The sequence below is a fragment of the Tamandua tetradactyla genome, chromosome 1 (assembly GCF_023851605.1).
Source record: "Tamandua tetradactyla isolate mTamTet1 chromosome 1, mTamTet1.pri, whole genome shotgun sequence".
In the NCBI taxonomy this organism is placed as follows: Eukaryota; Metazoa; Chordata; class Mammalia; order Pilosa; family Myrmecophagidae; genus Tamandua; species Tamandua tetradactyla.
Genome location: NC_135327.1, coordinates 108,795,456 through 108,819,042, shown reverse-complemented (window position 1 = coordinate 108,819,042; position 23,587 = coordinate 108,795,456). Strand labels below are relative to the sequence as shown.

The window sequence follows — 23,587 nt, the reverse complement described above, 5'->3', positions numbered from 1 at the left end:
CTGACCCACTAACTTGGCACATCTTTGCATTTATTTAGGACTTCACTTTCTCTTACAATGTATTATAGTGTTCTGTGTCTAGCTTTTGTTGGATTTATCCCTAAGTATTTCATAAATTTTGATGCTATTGCAAATGGTATTCACTTTTAAATTTCATTTTCTAATTGTTACTTGACAGTATAGAGATGAATAAAATTGATCTTATAGTCTTATATTAAAAGTTTGCTAAAACTTATTTAATAATTTTAGCAATTTTTATAGTTAAAAATAGATATCTATATAAATGATAATTTCATCCATGAATGAAGAGGAAATTTTGATATATTTTCATTTTCATTCATTTTTAAGTATTTTCTTATTCCCCTTCTGTTTTCTTCTTTGGCCCATAGTTATTTATAGGTGTGTCATTTTTCCAAATATTTGGACATTTTCTAGAGCTTTCTCTGTTATTGATTCCTAGTGCAATTCTACTTCGTTCAGAGAACTTATTTCGTATAACTTAAATTCTTTTACATTTTTTAAAGTAACTTTGAAGCCCAAATATGGTCTATTTTGGTAAGCTTTCCCAGTGTACCTAAAAAGAATATGTATTCTGGTACTGTTTGATGAGGTGACCTATAAGTCAAGTAAACCAAGTAGGTTTATCGTGTGGTTTGTGTTTCTATATCCTTAGCGATTTTCCATGTACTTATTCAATCTATTTTTTGAGAGAGTAGCATTGAAATCCGGCTGTAATTTTGGATTTTTTTAATGTCCTTGAAGTTCTATGAGGTTTTAGTTCAAATATTTTGAGGTCTGTTGTTAGGTAAATAAATATTTTAAGGTTGCGATGTCATCTCAATGTTCAGGTTAATTTTATGAAATTGCCTTCTTTATCAGGGCTATATATTTTCTCTGAAATCAACTTTGTTTAGTATTAATATAGCCATCTTAGCTCTCTTTTGATTAGTGGTAGCATAGCACATCACTTTCTGTCCTTTAACTTTTGATCTCTTTGTGTTTTTATATTTTTTGTGTGTTTCCCCTAAGCAGTACCTAATTGGGTCCTTATATTCAATCTAACAAGTGCTTCCTTTTAACAATTAGGGTGTATAGAAGAGTTACATTTGACATTATTATTGCTATGATTAGGTATAAATCTATCATCGTGTTATATGTCTTCTATTTGCTTTTTTTTTTTCCTTTTTCTCCCCAGCTCTGTACATTGAGCGGACCTAGAAGCAGCAGCGCTGCAGGAACAATGAGCACACCTGGCTTACAGGTCTTGGTTCTAAAATAGAATTCTCAAACAGAAAAGAAAAATATGCAGAAAAGAATATTCTTTCTTTGAGAACTAGTATTCCTGGGAGAAATGGCCAATTCCATGGCTGGCGCAGGAAAAGACAAGGTGAGCCTAGACTATCTTTTGCACCAGAAAGTAAGAAAGTACAAAAAGTATGATGGCGATAACTCAAAAGTCACTGAAGCTGGCTTAAAGCAGCTCCCATGGCCAGCTCAGGGACAATTCCAATGAACATCAAATGAAAAACTTTAGAAGTGCATTTTAACCCATATTGTCCATACTGACATAAAGAAGTAAGTGAATACATAAATAAGGAGAAGACAAGTTTGTTCCTATGGTAGAATGGTAAATGACATATGTTGAAAAAAATGGTGAAATTTTTAAATCACTATTTGGTAGCCATCAGCACAAAAATTCAGGGGAAAAAATATGATTGGATGCAAAAATAGGTAGAAATGTGGCACAAATAACACGATTTTACATAGTCTCAATGTTTCCTCCCACAAAATGATTATTAATTACAAATTTTTTTTAAAAAAACGGAATTTACAGTGGTGAATCCTGATAGGACACTTCTAATTGAAGTAGTCAATGTGACACCATCTGAGATGGACAAATCATCACTGTACTTCGATGATGGTGAGGATGGCTTATGTGACATGCCAGCCAGGAATGCATATTCGGAGTATAATCTTGAAGAAACAATGGGCAACCCCAAACTGCAAACATTCTATGAGATAGCTGGCCTGTAATATTCAAACTTGTCAAGGTCATGAAAAGCAAGAAAAAAATGAGAAATTATTTCAGACTGAAGCAAACGAAAGATACCTAAAAACTGGGAACACCTGATATCATGGATTGGCAAGATAGTTATGGGAAACCTTATTAGAACAACGGACACCTCTCTAATGGAGTCTTTAGGTCACGGTGTGCCGGATCCTTTATAATATTACCTCGTAATTTTTCTAAAGTTTTTTAAATAAAAAACTGATACCTTAAGATTGTACAAGAGGATGTATTTGAGCTCTGGGGGAGGGAGGTGGTTGGTGAGTTTTAGCACCTTTTCTAAGCAGCAGTAGATTTGAAGCGCTTTAAAAGACTGGGCCCTGTGAAGAAGAAACTGCACCAGTGTGGGATGTAATGGATTCAATCAGCTCTTGATTTTTATCTTTCTCTACTTAAAGAAGTTTCTGAAAAATCATTGCTGTTTTACACAAGTCTGTTTGCCTAAGAGTATTTTTTTTTCACAGATCAAATAGATTGGAGTCACGGGAATAAAGGTTCAGTGTCCTTGATGTTTTTTTGACATCGCCAATAACAATCATCCTGCTAGAAGAGTGGTCTTTGAATCATTTTCTGATATATGCCCTGAAACATGCGAGAACTTTCCTTGTCTTTGTACAGGTGAAAAGGGTACGGGGAAATCAACCCAGAAGCTGTTACATTATAAAAGTTGTCTGTTTTTCACAGAGTTGTCAAGGATTTTATGGTTCAAGGTAGTGACTCCAGTGAAGGAAATGGATGAGGGGGAGAATCTTTTTATGGAGGATATTTGAAGATGAGAGCTTTGCTGTTAAACATAACAAGGAATTTCTCTTGTTGATGGCCATTTGTAAGATACAAATGGTTCACAGTTCTTCATAACAGCTAAACCAACTCCTCATTTAGATGGCCATCCTGTTGTTTTTGGGCAAGTGATCTCTGGGTCAAGAAGTTGTGAGAGAGATAGAAAACCAGAAAACTGATGCAGCCAGCAAACCATTTGCAGAGGTACTGATACTCGCTGTGGAAGGCTCATTCCCAAGTCTAAAGCCATGCAAGAAGAAAAGAAAAGGCTTAAGTCATCATCATCATCATCATCATCTAATGACTCAGATAGCTCAAATGATTCTCAGTCCTATTGTGATTCTTTTGATTTTGAAAGTGTTTCTGAAGAAAAATAACAAAGAAAAAAGAAACACAGAAAAACTCCCACAAACACAAGAAAGAAAAGAAGAAGCAAAAAAAAGTGCATCTAGTGAAAGGGAGGCTGAAAATCTCGAAGCACAACCCCAGTCTACAGTCCATCCAGAAGAGATCCCTCCTATTCCTGAAAATAGGTTCCTAATGAGAAAAAGTCCTCCTAAACCTGATGAAAAAGAAAGTGAAAACAGAGAGTGGGAGAGAGAAAGAGTATAATCCACCTAACTCCCAGCCTGCTTCATATCAGAGGCAACTTTCAGTTACCAGGTCTGGAAGGAAAATTAAAGGAAGAGGACTACGGTGATATCAAACTCCTTCCAGATCCAGATCAAGGGATCATTTCAGGCATGGTGAGACTCCTCCACATTTGGAGGCAAGAGATGCACAGAGCACAAAGAATGAGGGTATCAAGTGGTGAAAGATGTATCAAAGGGGATAAGAGTGAGTTAACTGAAATAAAAGAAAATCAAAGAAGCCCAGTTAGAGTAAAAGAGAGAAAAATTACTGATCTCAGGCATGTGTAAGAAAATCCCAACAGAAAAAGTGAAAAGGAAAAGAAAGTTAAAGGTCATAAATCTAACAGCAAAGACAGAGATATCAGCAGAAATTCAGACAAAGATGATACATATAATAAAAGCAAAGTGAAGAAAAGGGCCAAATCTAAAAGTAGGAGCAAGAGCAAAGAGAAATCAAAGAGTAAGGAAAGAGATTCAAAGCATAATAGACATGAAGAAAAGAAGATGAGGTCCAGGAGTAAAGAAAGGGATCATGTAAATGTTAAAGAAAAAGAAAAGCAGTCTGATCCTAAAGGGAAAGATGAGGAAAGGAGTAGGCGTAAAGAGAAGTCTAAACAGGTTGAATCAAAAAGTAATGAGCATGATCATAGTAAAAGTAAGGATAGATGTTCACAGTCTAGGAGCAGAGAACATGCTATAACTAAAGGCAAACACAGTTATAATAGTAGAGCAAGAGAATGAAGCACAAGTAGGGACAGGAGCAGAAGAGCACAATCTAGAAGCCAAAACTGAGATTGCAGCAGAAGCCAAGAGTACCATAAACACAGAGAACGGGAGTACAGAAGAGGAAGCACGGTGCAGCGAGAGAACAGCAACACTAGAAGATCAAGAAGTTAAGATAGGAGGAGGAAGAGGAGAGATTCGTGAAGCTCAGAGAAAGAAGGAAGTCAAAGCGGAAACAAAGAAAAATATAGAAACCAAGAAAGTAAGAGTTCACACAGAAAAGAAAATTCAGAGGGTGAGAAAAGAATGTATTCTAAAAATCGTGATCATAATAGCTCAAGTAATACAGGGAAGAAAAGGCTGATAGAGATCAAAGTCCATTCTCCAAAATAAAACAAAACAGTAAAGACAGTGACACATTGAAATATAAGGAGGATGAGAATATCAGATCCTCAGTGGAAAAAGAAATAAAACAAACATCAAAGGGTCAAGAATATGACCAGGTACATGATAAAAATAAATGCAATCATGAATGAAGCCCTGGCACAGATGAAGACAAAAGTGAGTAAGTGAGTTGTATAAACTTATTTCCATTCTGTCTCAAATTTTAAGTTTAAGAGACTTGTTGATGAATCTTCTTTATGTGTTTTTTTTTTTGGGTGGGGGGAGGTATTGCATGTTTGCCCTTTTTTGTTTAATGTGGACTTCATTGAGTTGGTCTTTTGATAATCTGCAACCTGAATAACTTGTACTAATAAGGTTTTAATTTAATAAGCTTGAAATGAGAAAAAAAAGATTGCACAGGAGCTATGTAGGTTGTTTTGATATTGCTGCTTTATTGAATGATAAAATAAGTTTACCTAGTATCATATATATATATATATACACAACATATTTGTATGATATTACTTGTATAATATATTATTTTATTCAATATATTTATAATGTATTTATTATACAATATTTATATATTTATTTTACTTAATAATATATATTATATAATTTTATATGCTTTATCAAATGAACAATGTCAAATTCTATAAATTAGGATACATATGTGACTATAATCTTAATGCATGAACAAAGGATATATCCCCTAGCTGTAAGGGAGAGTACCTAAGTGAAGAAGAAAAGAAAAAGTAACGACAAAAAAAATCAGAAATGTACCCAAAGGAAAGAAAATGTTTAATATAATTCAGTATAAATACAATTTATTTTTGTGTTTTTATGCATGTGTTAATGCATAGAAAGATATAGTAAAGGATTTCCAAACTCTTTAGAATACTTATATCCTGGGTAGTGGAATTTATGGAAATTTATTTTTCAATTTTTTTTTACTACAAGCATTAATATTTATGCAATTAAAAAACTATCATTTTAGTTGTTTTCTTTCTCTCAGACTTTCACTGCAATGTTCCATTTTCTTCTAACAAAGAATGTGGCTTATGTCATTCTAATTGTCATGCCTTTTGGTAAACTTTTCCATCAGCTCCCTCTTGGACAATCTCATGATACTCTATTTTTTTATTTTCAGAAATTTCTCTCTCTCAATATATATATGTATTATTAGGGTTCTCTGGAGAAACAGAATCAACAGGAAATATTTGTAAATATGAAATTTATAAAAGTGTCTCACATAACCATGGGAATGTAGAGTCCAAAATCTGTAGGGCAGGCTGTGAAGCTGACAATTCTGATGGAGGGTCTGGATGAACTCAACAGGAGAGGCTCGCCGGCCGAAGCAGGAAGAAGAACCTGACTCTTCTGAATTCTCCTAAAAAGGCTTCCAGTGATTAGATTAAGCATCACTCATTGCGGAAGACACTCCCCTTGGTGGATTACAATTGGAATCAGCTGTGGATGCAGCCAATGAGATCATGATTTAGTTTTATGAAATGTCCTCATTGCAACAGACAGGCAGCATTTGCCCAACCAGACAAATAGGTACCACCACTTGGCCAAATTGACACATGAACCTGACCATAACAGCACACCCCTTGTCAACTTGAAGCTATATACATCACCTTAAACCATATCTAATTTCTAAATAAAGACAATAAAAGATGCATTTTTTCTTTCACCTAACAATACTCAACTGTTCTGCATATAACCAGAAACACATTAAATCTCTCCAGAATAGGGTGCAAGTCCTTGGGTAATATTCACTCTTAAACTTGATATCTTACAACTAAAGTAGTATAAAATTAATGAAACAGCATTATAGTCCTCGTTTCTGTAACTGATCATGTGGTCATAGTTCATATTTATCACTACCTTCTTCCACTACCCATTCCATGTTCCCTTTACCCTCAGCAAACACTTCATCTGGCTGTGGTTCTTTGCCTGGTGGGGTGACTCAAATCTTCATTCCTGAAGTTTCAGAGCCATTGGTAGTCCTGCTGGGATTGGGTTGTTGCCGTTTCCCATTGATTTTAATCACAGAGCATGGTAGTACTAAAAGACACCCTAGGGGATCGCCTATATTCCAGAACAACCCTTCTTTACCTCCGTTGTGTAGTTGAAGTCCTATTTCCCTGATAGTCAACCAATAATGTAATCTCCTTCTTGGCTTGTTGATCCAGGGACATGAGTGGCCCAAAGTGAACAGGTGGCAGTCTTAGATTCCACTTCAATGGAATCATTGTTGTTTCTCCTGGTGGAAGCACTCCCCCTTTTGGAACTAAAACCTGTAGACTAGGAGAGCTCAGGGTCTCAGGGACAGGAAGCAGATGTTTTCCTAGTGGATCACCAGGGGTAATAATGAGTGGTGCCACTCCCATTTCCACCCCTTGGTTCCTGAACCCATGGATCCTGGCTATGGAAGAAAAAGAACCATATAGTTCATAGAGTGGACACTGATTCAGAGCATACACAGCTTCCTGGAGAACTTATCCCAGCCCTTAAAGGTATTGCCAGAAAATTAGTTGGCACTGTAATTGAGTTTTCAAAAGGCCACTCCACTGTTCCATCAATCCAGCGGCTTCTGGATGATGAGAAACATGGTAAGACAAGAGAATTCCATGAGCATGTGCCCATTCCCACACTTCACTTGCTGTGAAGTGTATCCCTGATCAGAAGCAATGCTGTGTGGAATACCATGACAATGGATAAGACATTCTGTAAGCCCACAGATGGTAATTTTGGCAGAAGCATTGCCTGCAGGGAAAGCAAACCCATATCCAGAGTATGTGTCCATTCCAGTTAGAACAAATTGCTGCCCCTTCCATGAAGGGAGTGGTCCAATGTAATCCACCTGCCACCATGTAGTCCGCTGGTCACCTCAGGAAATAGCGCCATATCAGGGGCTGAGTGTGGGTCTCTGCTGCTGGCAGATTGGGCACTCAGCAGTGGCTGTAGCGAGGTCCATGATGCTGAGCCCAGGCATAACCTCCATCCCTACCACCATGATGACTTTGTTCATGAGCCCATTGGGCAATGACAGGAGTTGCTGGGGAAGGGGGCTGACTGGTATCCACAGAACGGGTCATCTTATCCACTTGATTATTAAAATCTACCTCTGCTGAAGTCACCCTTTGGTGTACATTCACATGGGACACAAATATCTTCATTTTTTAGCCCACTCAGAAAGGTCTATCCACATACTTCTTCCCCAGACCTCTTTGTCACCAGTTTTCCAATTATGGTCTTTCCAAGTCCCTGACCATCCAGGCAAGCTATTAGCAACGGCCCACCCATGAGTTAGTATACAAATGCATCTCTGGCCACTTCTCCTTCCAAGTGAAATGAACAACCAGGTGCACTCCTCAAAGTGCTGCCACTGGGAGGATTTCTCCTCACCACTGTCCTTCAAGGACACCCTAGAAAGGGGTGGTAGTGCTGCAGCTGTCTACTTTCGGGTGGTCCCTGCACATCGTGCTGAACCATCTGTAAACCAGGTTCGAGTTTTCTCTTCCTCAGTCAATTCACAGTAAGGAACTCCCCAAGAGGCCAAAGCTCTGATCAGGTAAAAAGATGGTAGTGGTAGGAATGGAGAACATGGGCATTTGGGCCACTTCCTCATGTAACTTACTTGTGCCTTCAGGACCTGCTCTGGCCCTGTCTTGTATATACCATTTCTATTTTATGATGGAGTGCTGCTGCACTGGCCCAACTTTATGACTTGGTTGGTCAGACAACACCCAGCTCACAATAGGCAACTCAGGTCTCATGGCAACTTGATGGCCCAAGGTTAAGCGCTCAGTCTCTACTAAGGCCTAGTGACAGGCCAAAAGCTATTTCTCAAAAGGAAAGTAGCTATCTGCAGCAGATGATAAGGTTTTGCTCCAAAATCTGAAGGGTCTGCGTTGTAATTCTCCTATAGGGGCCTTCCAAAGGCTCCAAACAGCATGTCTATTTGCCACTGACACTTTCAGCGCCATTGCATCTGCGGGATCATTTGATCCAAGTGGCAGAGCAGCTTGTACAACAGCCTGGACCTGTCACAGAGCCTCCTCTTGTTCAGGTCCCCACTCAAAATTTGCAACTTTTCTGGTCACTCGATAAATGGGTCAAAGTAGCACACCCAAATAAGGAATATGCTGTTGACAAAATCCAAAGAGACCAACTAGGTGTTCTGCCTCTGTTTTGGTCATAGGATGGTCCAAATGCAGCAACTTATTCTTCACCTTAGAAGGGATATCTCGACATGCTCCACACCACTGGACCCCTAGAAATTTCACTGAGGTGGAAGACCCCTGTATTTTTGTTGGATTTATCTCCCATCCTCTGACACACAAATGCCTTGCCAATAAGTCTAGAATAGTTGATACTTCTTGCTCAACAGGTCCAATCAACATCATATCATCAATATAATGGACTTGTGGGAGGGAGAAACAATCAAGGTCCCTGTAGGCAAGATACATAGGGCTGGAAAGTTGATATGCCCCTGAGGTAGGACTGTGAAAGTATATTGCTGACCTTGCCAGTTGAAAGCAAACTGTTTTTGGTGTTCCTTACTAACAGCTATTGAGAAAAAAGCATTTGCCAGATCAATAACTGCATGTCAGGTACCAGGGGATGTATTGATTTGCTCAAGCAATGATACCACATCTGGAACAGCAACTGCAATTGGAGTTACCACCTGGTTGAGCTTGTGATAATCCACTGTCATCCTCCAAGACCCATCTGTTTTCTGCACAGGCCAAATAGGAGAGTTGAATGGGGATGTGGTGGGAATCACCAGCCCTACATCCTTCAAGTCCCTCAGAGTGGCAGTAATCTCTACAATCCCTCCATGAATCCAGTATTGCTTCTGATTTACTATTTTGCTAGGTAGGGGCAGCTTAGTGGCTTCCACTTGGCCTTTCCCACCATAATAGCCCTCATTGCATGAGTTAGAGAGCCAACATGGGGATTCTGCCAGTTGCTCAGTATATCTATTCCAATTATACATTCTAGAAGTGGGGAAATAACTACAGAATGGATCTGGGGGCCCAGTGGACCCACTGTGAGATGGACCTGAGCTAAAACTCCATCAATCATCTGATCTCCATAAGCCCCCACTCTGACTGGTGGACCAGAGTGATGTTTTAGGTCCCTTGGAATTAATGTCACTTCTGAACCAGTGTCTAATAATCCCCCAAATATCTGATCATTTCCTTTTTCCCAATGCACAGCTATCCTGTAAAAGGCCATCAGTTTCCTGGTGAAGGCTTGGAGGAAGATTAGAAGTATAAATTTATGGCAGTGTAACAGGGTTCTGCCTCAAAGGGACCTGGGCTCCCCTTCATTCCAGGAGTTCTGGATCTATAAACTGTCTCAAGTCTGGAAATTGATTAAGGGGCTGTGAGTCTGTGTTTTTGTAATTCAGGTTATACTTCTGTTCACTTGACCTAGAACTCTTTTGTTTATACAGCTCAAACAAGAATTTAGTAGACTGTTCATCTATTGTATTTCTAAATACCCCCATGATTTACTAACCAATGCCACAAATCTCTGTGAGTCAGATTTTTTTATTACTGCTTTGAGTTTGCTCTCCATTATAATAGCCACATCTACCCTGTCTTTGGTGATTAAGTGCTGCTGCCTGACTTCTGCTAACTCAGGATCCAGTCATTTCCATTGTATTTAAGGATTCCAACTCAGTGACAGCAATTCCCACAGGAATATCTGACCTACAGAGAAGTGCAACTACAGAGCTCTTCAGGGATGGTGGTGTTAGTCTCAGAAATTTATTTTTCACTGTTCTGGTAAAAGGTGCATCCTCCAGACATTCTTAGGATGTAAGAGCAGGCTTTGTGTGTAAATCCACTCTAACATTCCAATTTCTCTAAGCCTCTGGATCCCCTCATCTATATTATACCAGGGCAGTTCTGGCATTTTAAGCTTAGGTAATATTGGCCACCTTTTGCTCCATGTTTCAACCAACCATCCAAACAAACTCTTAATGCCTTTTCTAACCCCTCAAGCTATAACATTAAATGCAGAATCTCTGCTTAATGGGCCCATATCAATAAATTCAGCCTGGTCCAGCTTTATATTCCTCCCACCATTATCCCACTCCCTTACAATCGATCGCCACACATATTCTCCTGATTTCTGTCTATATAAATTGGAAAACCCACAGAGTTCTTTTGGAATATAGCATATTCTTCATGTGTGATACTTTGTACTTCACCTGTTGGGACTTTAGTCTAGTTATAGGTCTGGAAGAAATGAGGCATGGTGGGTGTGTGTCATGAAAAAAATTAGAAATATTTTCCAAGTCATTTGCTTGATGGCATTCATTTTTTTTGATGCGCAAAAAATCAGTGTTTATGTACAAATATTAAAACCAATGCAACAATAGCAACTTCCTCTTGAACATCTGAAGAATTCATTTTCAATTTCATCAGGTGAAACAGGATTAATCACCCTAAGGCTAATCCTTTCAGGTGGAGGTTGGCTGACCAACCCTTCAAGGCAGGCTGGAGGTGGGGTGGCTATGTCCTCAGGGCAGACTATTACAAGGTTATCTAGAGAAGACTCATCATGACCTAGGGTTTCGACCTCATTATCAGTCCATAAATCACCACTCCATTTTTCATAGTCCCACTCCTTTCCAATCAATGCCCTCACTTTAGTGACAGACACCATGCAAGATTGAGATTTCAATTTATGTTGTAAAGTTGTCACTCTAACAATAAGATTCTGAGTCTGATTTTCAGAGATCTCAAGTCTAGGCTAAGGAAATAAGATTTTCCTTCAGGATGCTCATAGAAACTTCTACATCTGTCAGACACCACTTAAGCATCTCATTTGAAGCCTTTAAGCCTACACCTTTCACTCCTTAATGTATCCAGTGCATTTAACCACAACCAGTCTTGTTAACAACAAAAACAAGTTTTATCTAAGCCTGCCTCTGATTTCAGTAATAAATACCTTTGAGTGGTCTTGGGTGAAAGAACACACTAAAGAAAATGTTACACTTGTCACTTCTATGTGAAGCTTCTAATTCCCTTGTGTTCCTTTTTAAATGTGCCCATTTAAAATTCCCTGAGATCCTCAAATTGGAGTTTTCTGATGAGGGAACTGAAGAGTTATTTAGACTAATTGAACAATATGTTTCTCTTTTTTGCACTTGAGGTACTAGAAATAGCTTTTAAAATAGATATTATTTACAATTTATGAAAAGTATCCCCTAACTAGAAATTGAGAAGTACTTTTAATATGCTTAATTTTAAATTTCTTTTTCTAAAAGTCACACCCTTTTAGTATAACAATAAATTTCCTGCACTATAGGGAAGGAAATAGAATAGAAGCTGACAAAAATAATAATATTAATAACTGATTTAGATGAGTGGATCTTAATAGTAAAATAAAGTCTATCAATGAACTTGGTTGAGGAGATTCAAGTGGAGCAGTTTTAATCTTTACAAACACCAAAAGCTATGGCTCTTTTAAAAATTAAAAGCCACCAACTCACCTGTGAGAATTGCTTTTTTAGTTACATGAATATATGAAGTGAACATTCTCTTGAATGTGTATACATTGTAAAGCTTACTCTTTCAAAAGCTTACATAAACAGGGTAAGATAATGGGTAATGGGAGCTGAAGGGATACAGACTGTGCAACAGGACTAGATACAAAAACTCAAAAATGGACAGCACAATACTACCTAATTGTAATGTAATTATGTTAAAACACTGAATGAAGCAGCATCTGAGCTATAAAAAAGTATGCATTTCTCTCTCATTAGAAATACACTAGATACAAGATCGGACGCAATGACTGAATGGGGAGATGCAGGATTTAATTCATCCTCTAGGGCAGCTAGTAAACTGTCTGGAACAACTGTTTGGAGACTTCAGTGAACAGATGCACATTGTATACCAGCCTGGAATGAGTGGAAGGGCCAAGACTGATAAATCACAGTACAGAATTATAACTTCTCCCACCCCCCCACACCCCCAGCACAAAAAGCTGACTCAGGTCACACCCAGTGGAAAACAGAAACCCTCTCTACTAGGAGCAAAAATAGGAGTGCTGCTTCGAGCTCCAGCTGCAGATTTGATTAACAAAGTCAGACTGCTGAATACCAGCTCCAAACAGATAAATCTACAACTCAAAGAAGAAACCCAGAGATCTATATTAGCCCTGTCCACAGTAGGAAGGAAGTAGGATTGGCAAAAACAAACAAACAAACAAAACAGAAGTTTCTGAAGTTGGTTGCTCTCAGAAGATTGGAAAAGGGCTGTGCACCAAGAAAAGGGGCACACAGATCTGGGTACCAACTCCAACTACTGATTGGTGGATGTGGGGGGCTGGGGATCAGCTAGGAGAAGATTTTCTTTTTTCTTTCTCTCTCTCTCTTTTGTAGCAGCCCATTAAAGAAAGTATCAGACGTTCTCAATTTTCAGACCTGTCCCCAAGCCAGGGCTGAGAGACAAAGTAACTAATCAGGTGGAGCAGATGGTTCCCTAAAGGACAGCAAGGTCCAGCTCAACTAGCTGCTCTCACTCAGAGAAATCAGACCCCATGGACTGGGATATCAGCAGTAGTTTCAATCTACAAAAAGCAGAGCCCAACCTGTCTCAAATATGCTCCTAGCAAAAGGGGATGGGGGCTGCTTGAGGGTCCTGTAACTTTTTCAATCTGCAAGGAACAGGGGGTAGAGTGGTTCACCCACTTCCCCTCCCAAGAAAAAGGGGAGTCCCCACACAGACAGGGACTGTTATTTAGAGAATTCAGACTCCAGGAACTGGATCATTTAAAGCCTGCCTTCAGCCTCTGCCTCTGTCTCAATCAAGACCCTGGCAGGGACACAGTGTTTTGAGAATCAAAACCACAGCACTGTTTTACACAGTGGGGACAAGTGCCATCTGCTGGACAGGACAGGAAAAACACAGAACTAAAAGGCTTCACAGGAAAGACCAGCATCCTCCTGGGTCTTATCCCTGGTGAATCTTAATGCTAATTAAGCCCCCTTCATGAGTCCTGGGATGCTCTCACCTGGGGAAATCTGACTAGAGTCAATTCTATCTGGGGAGAAACTCCTAACATAGCCAGATGTTAAAGTAAATAGTGCTAGAGGCAATAAAAGTAGTGTAAAAAACATATAGAGGCCAAAAACAAAGGCAACAGCAGATCAATATTCTCTGTGAAGAAAGAATAAGAGAGGGCTTATTCCTGGGGGTGAAACAACTGTACACAAAAAAGGGCACTCACAAACTGCCATCTAAGCAGCACAAGAATCAGAAAAATAAGAGTAGAAAAATCCTGATCAGTGAAACAGAAATTATGCTAGAAGTCTAGAATAAGTTTAACCAAATGGAAAAGAACAGTTAGAGAACAAAGACAATCAACAAGAAAACCCAAGGCAAAGAAAAGAAAAAGACCTCTAAAATAAGTTGATCAAGAAAGTCACAGGCCCAGACACCAGTAAAAAATTGTAAGTCATAATATGGCCCAGTGAAAGGAACAAATTAACACATCAAATGAGATACAGGAGTTGACACAACTAATTAAACATGTTCAAACAAATTTTTCTAAATCAAATCAATGAGTTGAAGGAAACTATGGCAAAAGATATTAAAGATATAAAGAGGACACTGGGAGACCTTAATAAAGAACTCAAAAGCTTGAAAACCCAAATGACAGAACTTATGTGAATTTAAGACACAGTAGAAGAGATGAAAAATACAATAGAAATGCACAATAGCAAATTTGAAGAGGCAGAAGAAAAGGATTAGTGAACTAGAGGACAGAACATCTGGAATCCCGCATACAAAAGAAAAGGTAGGGAAAAGAATGGAAAACCAAGAGCAGGACCTCAGGGAATTGAATGACAACATAAAGCAAATGAGTATATATGTTATGGGTGTCCAAAAGAAGAAGAGAGTGGGAAAAGGGGAAGAAAAAATAAGTGAGGAAATATTCACTGAAAATTTCCCAACTCTCATAAAAGACATAAATTGCAGGTCCAAGAAGTGCATCATTCTCCAAACATAATAGATACAAATAGACTGCCTCCAAAACACTTACAAATTAGATTATTAAATGCCAAAGACAAAGTGAGAATTCTGAAAGCTTCAAGGGAAAAGTAAATTCATCACATACAAGGGAAGCTCGATATGACTAAGTGTGGATTTCCCAGCAGAAACCATGGAGGTGAGAAAGCAGTGACGTAATATATTTAAGATACTGAAAGAAAAAAAACGCCAACCAAGAATTCTATATCAAGCAAAACTGCCCTTCAAAAATGAAGGAGAGTTTAAAATATTTACAGATAAACAGACATTGAAAGAATTTGTGAACTTTACAAGGAATATTAAATGGAGTGCAACAGGCAGACAGGAAAAGACAAGACAGAGAGGTTTGGAGAAGAATGTAGAAAGGAAGATTAACAGTAAAAGTATCTAAAGGGCTAAAAAGAGAGAGAGAAATAAGATATGAAATATAAAGTCTGAAGGACAAAATGGTAGAAGTACTGCCTTCACAGTAATAACATTAAATGTTAATGGATTAAAAAAACAAACAAACCAGGATCCATCTATATGTTGTTCACAAGATACTTCCTTTAGACCCAAGGACAAATGAAGGTTAAAAGTGAAAGGCTGGAAAATGATATTTCACACAAACAACAACCAGAAAAAGGTCAGGGGTAGCTATGTAATATCAAATACATTTGACTTCAAATGTAAAACAATTAAAAGAGACAAAGAAAAACACTATATATATATATATATATTAATGAAAGGGACAATTTTTCAAGAAGACATAACAATCATAAATATTTAAGCACCAAACCAGAATGCCCCTAAATACCTGAGGCACAGACTCACAGCACTGAAAGGAGAGGTAGACACCTCTACAGCAATGGTTAGAGACTTCAATACAGCACTTTGATCAAAGGATAGACATCTAGACAGAGGATCAATAATAAAACAGAGATCTTGAATAATACAATAAATGAACTAGACTTAACAGATATATACATCACATTACACCCCACAATAGAAGGATACACATTCTTCTCAAGTGCTCATGGATCTTTCCCCAGGATAGACCATAGATTGGGTCACAAAGCAGGTCTCAGTAAATTTAAAAAGATTGAAATTATACAAAACACTTTCTTGGATCATAATGGAATGAAGTTGGAAATCAGTAACAGGCAGAGAGCTGGAAAATTCACAAATATATGGAGGCTAAACAACACACTCTTAAACAGCCAGTGAATTGAGGGAGAAATTTACAGAGAAGTCATTAAATATCTTGAGGCAAATAAAAATGAAAAAAACACAGCATATGAAAGCATGGAATGCAGCAAAGGCAGTGCTGAGAATGAAATTTATTGCTTTAAATGCCTATATTAAAAAAAGAGAATGGCAATCCAACCCCAAAACAAACAGAAGGAAGGAAATAACAAAGATTAGAGCAGAAATAAATGAAAATGACAACATGAACAATAGAATCAACAAAACCAGAAGTTGATTCTTTGAGAAAATCAACAAAATTTATGGGCCTTTAGCTAGGTTAACAAAGAAAAGATGAGAGGATGCAAATAAATAAAATCATAAGCAAGAGAGTGGATATAATTACTTACCCTGCAGAAATAAAGAAGATAATGGGAGGATACTATGAGTAGCTATATGCTAACAACTAGATGAAATGGACAATTTCCCAGAAAAGCATGAACAACCAACCTGGCTCAAGAACACTTTAACAAACCAATTATAAGTAAAGAGATTGAATTAGTCATCCAAAAACTCCAAAAAGAAAAGTTCAAGACCAGATGGCTTTACATGTGAATTCTATCAAGCATTCAAGAAAAATTAGTACTAATCCTGCTCAAACTCTTCAAAAACATTGAAAAGGAGGGAAAACTACCTAACTCATTATATGAAGCTAACATCACCCTAATACCAAAAGCCAGACAAGAAAAGAAAATTAAGACCAATCTCTCTAATGAATATAGATACAAAAATCCTCAACAAAATACTTACAAATCAACTTCTGCAGCACATTAAAAACAATTACACACCATGACCAAGTGGGTTTTATCCCAGGTATGCAAGGGCAGTTCAACACAAGAAAATCAATTAATGTCATAAACCACATCAATTAATCAAACAGCAAAAACCATATGATCATCTTCAGTGATGAAGAAAAGACATTTGACAACATTCAGCACTTTCTTGATGAAAATGTTTCAAAGAACAGGAATAGAAGGGAACTTCCTCAACATGATAAAGGGAATATACAAAAAAACCACAGCTAATGTCATACTCAAAGAGGAAAGTCTGAACACTTTCCCTCCAAGATCAGGAGCAAGACAACAGTGTACCTTGTCATCACTGTTATTCAGCATTGTGCAGGAAGTTCTAGTTAGAGCAATTAGGCAAGAAAAAAATAAATAAAAGGCAATCAAATTGGAAAGGGAGAAGTAAAACTTTCATTGTTTTCAGATGACTTAGAAAACCCTGAAAAATCTACAACAAAGCTACTAGAGCTAATAAACAATAGCAAATGGCAGGATACAAGAGCAACCTGCAAAAATCAGTGGTGTTTCCATACACTTGTGTTAAGCACTCTGAGAAGGAAACCAAGAAAAAAATTCCACTTACAATAGCAACCAAAAGAATGAAATATCTAGGAATAAATTTAACCAAGGACATAAAAGACCTATACACAGAAAACTTCAAAGTGTTTCTTAAACAAATCATGGAAGACCCTATATAAATAGAAGGACATACTGTGTTCATGAATTAGAAGACTAAATATAGTTAAGATGTCAATTCTACCCAAATTTATTTATGGATTCAATGCAATGCCAACTAAAATCCCAATTTACTTTGAAGAAATAGAAAAACCAATGAGGAAATTTATTTGGAAGGTCAGGGTGCCCCAAATATATAAAAATATCTTGAGAAAGAAACACGAAGTGGGAAGTCTCACACAGGCTGACTTTAGAGCATATGAGAAAGCTACAAAGGTGAAAACAACATGGTACTGGCATAAAGATAGAACCACTGATCAATGAAATTAAATTGAGCGTTCAGAAATAGGCATTTGTACACAATGTTTATAGTGTCATTATTCATTATTGCTAAAAGATATAAACAGTCCAAATGTCAAAAACCTAATAAGTGGATAAACAAATTGTGAAATATACATTCAGTAGAGTATTAAGCAGCTGTAAGATAGAATAAAGTTATGATGTATGCAACAATGTGGATGAACTTTGAGGACATCATGGTGAGTGAAGTAAGACAGAAACAAAAGGACAAGTACTGTATGGTCTCACTAATATGAACTAACTATAATGAGCAAACTCTGAGAGTTAAAGTTGAGAACACAGGCTATCAGGCAATAGAAAGAGTGTAGAGATTGGTAATTTGATAATGAAGGAGTATCAAAGGTTTAACAAGATTGATTGTAAAGAATCAAAATGGGTAGCACAATTCTGTGTGATTATATTGTAAGTACAATGAACAAAGCTGAGTGTGACTATGTTTAAAAGAGTTAGGCTGGGGGCATGTATGACGCCAGAAGGAATGATAGAGGGAAAAAAATCAGGACTGTAAAACAGTGAAACCTAGAGTGGACAATGATGGTGATTAAATATGCAAATATATGAAAGTTTTTACATAAGGGAGAATAAATGCATGTCACCATTGCAAGGTGTTAAAAAATGGGATGGTATATGGAACAAATACAATTCATCTAAACTAGAGTCTATAGTTAACAGTAATATGGTAATATTCTTTCATTAAGTGTAACAAAGGCAATATGCTAAAGCTGTCAGTAAGAGGAGGATATAAGGAAGGGGTGTAGGATTTTTGTTGTTGTTTTTTCTCCTTTTTTTCCTCTTCTTTCCTTGTGGTGGTAATGTTCACATGTAGATTGTGTTGGTGAGCGTTTAACTATGTGAATCCACCAGGAGCCATTGATTGTTCACTTAGGTTGGACTGTATGATGTGTGATAAAATAATAAAACTGGTTAAAAATAGACAGGAAGGTATAAGTGCTGGAGAAGATGTGGAGAAAGAGACAGACCTGTTCACTGTTGGTGGTGAAGTAGAGTGGTGCAGCTCCCTGGAGAGCAGTGCAGTTTCCACAGGAGGCTGAGGCTAGGGTTGCCATATGATCCTGCAACCCCATTATTAGGTGTATACTTGGAAGAACTGAAAGCAGGGACACAAATAGATATCTGCACACTGGCATTTATGGCAGCACTATTCACAATTGCCAATGGCTGGAGGCAGCCTAAGAGAACATGGACTGATGAGCAGAAAGGTGAACTGTGGTATATACATATGATGGAATATTGTGCAGTCAGAAATGACTGAAGTCACGAAGCATGCAGCTAAGTGAATGAACCTTGAGGATATTATGTTCAGTGAAATAAGCCAGAAGTGAAAGGACAAATATTGTGTGGTCTCACTAATATAAACTAATTATAATTAGCAAACTCTGAATGTTTAATTTGAGAGCATGGGTTATCAAGAGCAGGAAGGTGGGCAGAGATGGGCAGTTGATGATTAAGGAGTACAGAATGTTCAATAAGCCTTATTGTAAAGGCTCCTAGACTGTTAGCTTTTACAGCAGTCACGTTTATTCCTGAGTTTTAACTACTACTTCTAAATTCTGAGGTGCTGAGTTCTTTGTATATAACCTGGTAGTTCCCTGGAACTTTAGTTATCTGTGAGACACTGGAGACCAAGAGTTAGAGTTCTGCTGCTCTGAAAGTCAGCATTACCCCATACAGCAGCTGTTAAAGAAGCTGATCAGATTTCAATTAGAGATATGAATAAAGCAGATCCAGTTAGGACTAAAGTAAATCAGGATACAGGGTAAAGGATGATATTGTCTGTATTATAAAACTCCAACTTCTGTGTGAGATCAAAGGAAGATAAAATTTATCCAAAATTTAAATTTTCTGTAGCACACTATCTAATTTAATCTCTCTGGTCAGTGTATTTTAAAAACCTAAATACATGGAACCTAGAATAGGGAATGAGATCTTTTTACTTCATACAGGTTAATGTAATGCCCTAATACATTTCTGAGTATTTGGGGTAGAAAATAAAAAAGTATTTGCAAAGTCCACTAGATGGAGAAAAAAATGTGGAGCTATTAAACTTCCACACTAGAACTTCTGATATTCTCTCAAGCATTAGGTACTCCGAATTTAATAAGTTAAGCCCTCTCTCTTGAGGTTTGCCCATATGAAACATTTCTGCAATGGAGAAGTTAAGCCTACTTATAATCATGCCTAAGAGCCACCCCCATAAAACTTCTTTTGTTGCTCAGATGTGACCTCTCTCTCAAAGCCAACTCTGCAAATAAACTCACTGTTAGGTGGGGAGAACAGGGAAGGTCACCATGACTCGAGCTGTGTAAAATGTGCTGCCCCTTCTAAATGTCACCTAACCCCCTTGCTTAAAAACCGCCCGCACCAGGACCCAGAGGTGAGCTCACAACTCCCTACCTTGAGTTCTGTGAACTCTGCCCTGGAGCACAGAAATAAACTCGCTCACTCTAAGGTTTTTTGGTCTGCCTCTTCTCTCTTTCACCTCCTAAACCTTACATTTTGGTGTCCAAAATCTGGGAGGGGAGCACGGGTGCCACCTGCTGGCCAGGGGTGACCTGGCCTCCTCTCTCCTCTTTCTTCCACATATCCAGTGACAAGGGATCCCTCGGCCCACCGCCACACCCACCACAGATTGGGTAAGTCCCTTCCCTCCTAGCCCTGCTGTCGGGTCTCACTGTTCCGAGAGAGTCTGTCCATAAATTACCCTCCTAAATCGTGAATTCACATCAGGATCTGTTCTGAGGGCTGAGGTGAACGTGAACGGGATTGCCCGCAAACCTCATACCCTTTCCGGGGACTCAAAAAGTCACGGGGATGCCCCGCTTCTCATTTCCCTCCCAATTTTCAGGTCCAGGACCTGAAAAGGCCTCAAACCAGGGTGAGACATCCCCTGGGGAGATGAGCCCCCACTTGTAAGAGCTCTAAGGACTCTCTCAGGGCTTTGGGACACCAACACCCCCTGGGCCAGTCCTTTCTCCTTTCAGACCCATCAGTATGGGCAGCAAATCCTTGAAAAACCAAACCCTCTACCCGGCTATGTTGTCTCCTGACTGACCTATCAACACTGGATTTACTTCCAGACATCTGGCCAAAATGCCTCACTTACTTTTGTAAAAAGGCTTGGCCGCAATATCAATTGGACAATGATTCTCATTGGCCTGAGGATGGGACTTTCAATTTTAATATCCTTACAAACCTCTGCAACTTTTGCCAAAGGAACAACAAATGGGCTGAAATTCCTTATGTCCAGGCTTTTTTTCTTCTGCCCTCCCGCCCCTCTCTCTATACTTCCTGCTCTATGGCTCAGGCTCTTCTAGCCAAATAAACCCCCAAGCCCTCACTCCTGGACAAACAGTCCAATGAAACTTGCTCCTTTTCTGACCCCCTCGATTCATCTTCCTTTAAATAACCAGGGCCTCCACCGTATTTAGGGAAACTATCCTCTTCTCCCCCGCTCTACCCTCCTCTCCCTCTGGTGGCGCTCCCGCCACCATCTTGCCCTCCTCTTCCTCCTTCTCGGCCAGCGGCCCTCCAGCCCCATCTTATCCTTCCCTTCCTCCTTCTACCCCAGCGGTCTCCAACCACCACCATGCCCCCTTCCCCCTTCACCGGCTCCTCTGCCACTGCCTAATCCTTCAGCATCCTCAACAACCTTGCCATCCTCACCTGTAAGCTCCCATACCTGCTCAAAAAGTACGTTACTCTGTCCCCTCAGGGAGGTTGCAGGACCTGAAGGGTTAATTCGAGTACACACTCCCTTCTCCCTGGCTGATCTCTCTCACATCAAAAAATCATTGGGCTCCTTCTCCAAGGATCCAGCTACCTATACTAAAGAATTCCAGTATCTGACTAATGCCTATGACCTTACCTGGCATGACATTCATATAATCTGCTCTTCTTCCCTAACTACAGATGAAATGGACCACATTTTCAATGCAGCCAGGGCTCATGCTAACCAGGTGCATATAACCGACCACACCACACCAGTCGGGGCCGAGGCAGTACCAGATCAACAGCCAGGGTGGGACTATCAAATTGACACTCCAGTGAGGAGAAATGGATGGATTAGGCGAGACAAAATGCTTACATGCCTCATAGCCGGCATGCAAAAAGCTTCCCATAAAGTCATAAACTAAGGGAGATTACTCAAGGTCCTGAAGAAAATCCTGCTGCTTTTCTAAACCGGCTCACAGAAGCCCTCTCCCAATATACCCGCCTAGACCCTGACTCGGAGGCTGGTAAAACCGTCTTAGCCACACATTTTATATCCCAGTCAGCTCCAGATATAAGGCGCAAACTTAGAAAAATCCAGGATGGTCCACAGGCCCCTATTTGTGACCTGGTAAACACGGCCTTTAAAATTTTTAATACTCGTGATGAATTAGAGAGGGCGGAGAAAGAGTCCCAGGACCGCCGAAGGGTGAACTTAAAATCCCTGATTGCGGCCCTGCAGCCCACTTCAACTAACAAGAAGCCGGCTACAACTAATCCGCCACCAGGAAAATGTTTCAAATGTGGCCTTGACGGACACTTGTCCCACCAGTGCCCCAATCCTTGACCACCCAAGGGGCCATGCCCTCTCTGTGGGAAAAAGGGACATTGGAAAAGTGACTGCCCCTCAGCGCATGGCCTGGAGGGGCCGTCCTTCCAACCCCTGACCCACCGCTGGCAGTCCTGGGCCTGGTCACCGATGACTGATGATGCCCGACCTCAGCGACCCTGATCACCCTTGTCGAGCCCAGGGTAACAATCAAGGTAGCAGGTAAGTCCACATCCTTTTTAGTGGACACGGGGGCTACCTCGTCCTCCCCTCTTACTTGGGTCAACTTCTACCTTCCCAGGTCATGGTTATGGGCATAGATGGTCGTCCTTCATGCCCCTTAACTACCAGACCACTTACATGTTTAATAGAAGGCTACCCCATTAGACACTCTTTCTTAGTAATGCCTTCCTGCCTCAGCCCACTAATGGGGCAGGATCTTCTCACCAAACTAGGAGTCTCACTTCACTAGGTACAATAACCTCAAACGGATCTACTATTACCCTTATGTGTGGCCTCCACCTCCACCCAGGGTTCCACCCTTCCCTTACCTCCTCTACCACCTCACCTAATGAACCCAGAGGTATGGGATACCTCAACTCCCCTAATAGCTTCCCATCATAAACCGGTTCTCATCCAGCTAAAAGATCCCTCCTCATTCCCGTCTCAGCCACAATTTCCCATCTCCACAACATATCAAAAAGGACTCCAACCCATCATTAACCAGTCAAGGGAAAGGGACTCCTCATGCCCACTAACTCACCATATAACTCCCCTATTTTTGCCTGTCAAAAAACTTGACGGTTCTTATCGTCTAGTCTAAAAACCTCTGACTAATTAATGAAGCTGTCATCCCCATCCACCCAGTAGTTCCCAACCTATATATTCTTCTCTCACACATCCCCCCTCACGCCACTCATTATTCTCTCCTAGACCTCAAAGATGCCTTCTTTACAATCCCTCTAAACCCTGCCTTTTACAATTTACCTGCCTTTATCTGGAAAGACCCGGACTCTTTGGCTGCCCAACAACTTACATGGACGGTATTACCTCAGGGGTTTCACGACAGCCCCCATATCTCTGGCCAAGCCCTAGCCAGGGGCCTAATAGGGTGCAATCTAACTCCCAGTATCATTCTCCAATATGTAGATGACCTATTAATTTGCGGACCTTCTGAAGAAACTTCCACAAAGGCTACAACCACCCTATTGAATTTTTTAGCTAACAAAGGATATCGAGTCTCCCCTGCCAAAGCTCAACTCTCTTCCTCCACCGTCACCTCCCTGGGGCTCTGCCTCACGCCCACATCCCGACACCTAACAGTAGACAGA

At 39.6% G+C, this 23,587-nt stretch overlaps 1 pseudogene; it reads left to right on the top strand.

Moving 5' to 3' along the window:
- The first annotated feature begins 1,351 nt into the window (after positions 1-1,351).
- LOC143681151 (uncharacterized) lies at positions 1,352-22,274 on the top strand (annotated as a pseudogene).
- Positions 22,275-23,587: the final 1,313 nt, after the last annotated feature.